Source organism: Lathyrus oleraceus, chromosome 3, assembly GCF_024323335.1.
Source record: "Lathyrus oleraceus cultivar Zhongwan6 chromosome 3, CAAS_Psat_ZW6_1.0, whole genome shotgun sequence".
NCBI classification, from domain to species: Eukaryota; Viridiplantae; Streptophyta; class Magnoliopsida; order Fabales; family Fabaceae; genus Lathyrus; species Lathyrus oleraceus.
Window position 1 is genome coordinate 346,916,591 of NC_066581.1, and position 3,257 is coordinate 346,919,847.

Here is a 3,257-nt window from a genome sequence, read left to right on the forward strand (position 1 = left end):
AGGAATTCCTGCATAATAAATCATGTAAGAGATCAAGAGTTTGTCTAGCAATGTCAAAAAGCTGTGTTGCATGTGATTACTATGTTTCTGAGGGTGTTGAAATGCAATGATTAGAGAATGAGTTACTACAACACAGCCTGCAGATTTACCAGTTTTGAAAACTAGGAGACTTAGTTGAACTTACCATTTCAAGAAGCTTAGAGAAGGAACCACAACGTTGTACCTTACTGATTGGCTGAATCTTCAACTTCTGAGGCGCTATCCGAGCATGATCTCACCTTCTCAAGATTTTGTTCACTAAAAAAGGTTCCAGGTAGTTGAGATGATACGACTGAGGATTTTTCTCCTAGCTTCAAATGAATCAGAGAGTCCAAATTCTAATGAACAAAGAGTCAATCAGCAAAGTGATGTTGATTATCATTATGTTGTTGCTGCTGATATTGGCATACTAGATTGTGGCTTGCTAAGTTAATCCCTTTGATTCATGACAAGAACACCAAGCTTAAGGAATCAACTATTGCTTGCATTACATCAGTGTATACCCACTCAGAATTCACTGCAGTAAAAGCAAAACAGCAAGACAGTTAAAACTCGAAAATCCCAAAATAGAATAGAGACAAAATTCAAAGAGAAAGCATGAGTTCATATTACCGTTTTTGATTTAGCATCGAATAGGGCAATCCAAAACTGAGAATCCCTAAAGGGCTTTTGCAGGATACTCTTTTGGACTCCATAGACCAAATCCCAAACCCTAACGGTAGAAGATAAATAGGAGGAGAAAGAAATCAGTAAGGGACGAAAAAATTGAGAGAGGCGGAACGGCGAAAAAGTTTCAAGAGCGAAAACCCTAATCCCCAAATCAGAAAAGAAACCGATCGGAAGAGACGAAGGAAGAAGATTCGATCATTACCTGAGCCGTCGTCGTCGCCGAAGGTGAGCTCTTACTTGAGTCTCTTTGAATGAAAACCAAATTCGTGAACCTGAGAGGTGATGAATGACTGAGGTTTTGGGAGAATGGGTTGTGAGGGAGACTAGAGCGATTGAGATTGTGTAAGGCGCAAGAGAGAGCGAGATTGGGAGAAGAGAGAGCGAGAGAGTGAGATGTGGACGACGACTCTCCTTTTACATTACAATACTTTTCATTTTCTTTCTTTTTTTTTCCTTTTATTTATTTCTTTTTTAGCTGTCAGTAGAGCAAACATTCAAAAACATAAAAAAAAAATTCATTTAATTTTCCTAGGTCTTAGTTAATAAATGGTTTTTATATTTTCAATTCATACCCCATTGAAAAACCCAACAGCCAAGCGGCTGGGTTTAATTTTCTGTTTTTTAGGGTAGTCCAATAGACTGTTTTTTATATTAGTTTTTATTTTAATTCTAATTTTTAATTTATCTTGGTTTATTTATCCAAATTAGTATTAAAATAATAACTAGTCATAAGTGGCCTGGTGGAGAGGGGTGGTTTCTATGGTCTTTAGTGGAGTGGGTTTGATACCCATGTGTAGTAATTTTTTCTTTTAACATTTTTTTATGTTTATGTTTTATTATATTCATAGTTTCATTATCATAGCATAGATTTGTTTTCTTTTAATTTCATCATTCATTCAAAACCATTTTAAACTGTTAAAATCACACTTTTCTCGATTCAATATCGAACCCATTTTCATACCCTTGTAAGTCGATTGCTTTTAAGCATCGCCATCAACCTCACATAGCTTACTCTTGGGCTTTCTTACAATGAGCTGGTTCTCTTGCACTTACACTCATGCTTTGCATTATTTGTTGTTTGGGCCCTATTTAATTATTTCATGTTTTTGAATCCCCATTTGACAAAATGTACCCCACTCCCCCGATATGTAATAATCTTGTATTGTTTTATTTCTTTATTTGCTTGACTGTTTGGTTAGATACTAGCACAAGAATAAAATCAACAAATTTCAAAAAATACAAAAATATGACTCGATCCAACGTCGAGTATTTTCTCAATAAACAAATCAATTCACTTCTCCCTCCTATTCTATTCCATTTCTCTCAAACTTTCACCAAACGCTTGATTCAACGTCAAGCCACTTTTTTCTAATAAAAACTCAAAATATATTAATTCATATTCAAGACTTTTTCAATAAAGATGGAAATGGAACATGGTGTATACCACGCACTCCTGAGACTAGGATTCGAGATGTATATCTCGTCAATCCTAGCTCTCGACATCATCCAAATTTATCCACTTTGTTTTCTCTCAAACACTTATCTAAATTTCTCTTAAACGTCCATCAATACTTGATCTAGGTCAAGTCATTTTCACAACAAAACTCAAAATACCTAATTCTTATTTAAACACTTTCTCAATAAAGGTGGAAATGGAACATGGTGTATACCATGCACTCCTGAGGTTAAGATTCGAGATGTATGCCTCGCCAATCTTAACTCTCGCCATCGCCTAAAATTGTCAATGCGGTTTCTTCAAACCCTTTCTCAATCAAATTCCAAAATACTTAATTCCTATCTTAAACTCTTTCAATAAAGATGGAAATGGAACATGGTGTATACCGTGCACTCCTGAGACTAGGATTCGAGATGTATATCTCGCTCATCCAAGTTCTCGCCATCACTCAAAATACATCCAACTGATCAAACTCTTTTCTCGCCGCCGTGCGATTAATCAAAAACCTTTTTCATAAACGAAAGATATATTGTCTTAAGTGATACAAAACAATGTTTCGGCCACGATTTTTGAGTAGAGATAAATTACGCTTTTCCGAATGTAGATTTATAAATCCGTTTGATGTGTGGTATGCGTTCACTCCTCATCTGTTTTGGGTAAAATAATGTTTTCGTTGATTAATACAATATAGCTTTCGCTAAAATCGACCAACAAACAAACATTTTTCTACCCAGAACTACGTAAGCCTTGACTTCTCTTTTGAGATACGTAGGAGCAGGATTTTTAAATCTTGTCAGGCCCATTAATAAAAAACTTAGGTTTAGTCCTTCGTCAAAAATCCAAAAACATTTTCCTCTCTTTTACTCTTTCTTTCCCACCTAATAACTTGAAAAGCTTAACATTTCAACTAACACTAACGCACACAACTAACCTAATGGTTCCCGTTGAGTACAACGGACGTGAGGGGTGCTAATACCTTCCCCTTGCGTAATCGACTCCCGAAGCCTGATATTGGTTGCGATGACCATATCTTATCCTTTCTTTTGTCTTGGGTTTTATCAATATTTCCCCTTTCCTTTTTAGGAATAAATAA

General features: G+C 35.7%; 1 long non-coding RNA gene across 1 annotated transcript; it reads right to left on the reverse strand.

Moving 5' to 3' along the window:
• Positions 1 to 200: 200 nt before the first annotated feature.
• On the reverse strand, positions 201 to 1,088 carry LOC127129238 (uncharacterized). Its single transcript, XR_007806234.1, has 3 exons — positions 911 to 1,088; positions 652 to 751; positions 201 to 556 (listed from the first exon to the last, which is right to left on the reverse strand). It is a non-coding gene; the product is annotated as an uncharacterized LOC127129238 (long non-coding RNA).
• Between the last annotated feature and the right edge of the window lie 2,169 nt (positions 1,089 to 3,257).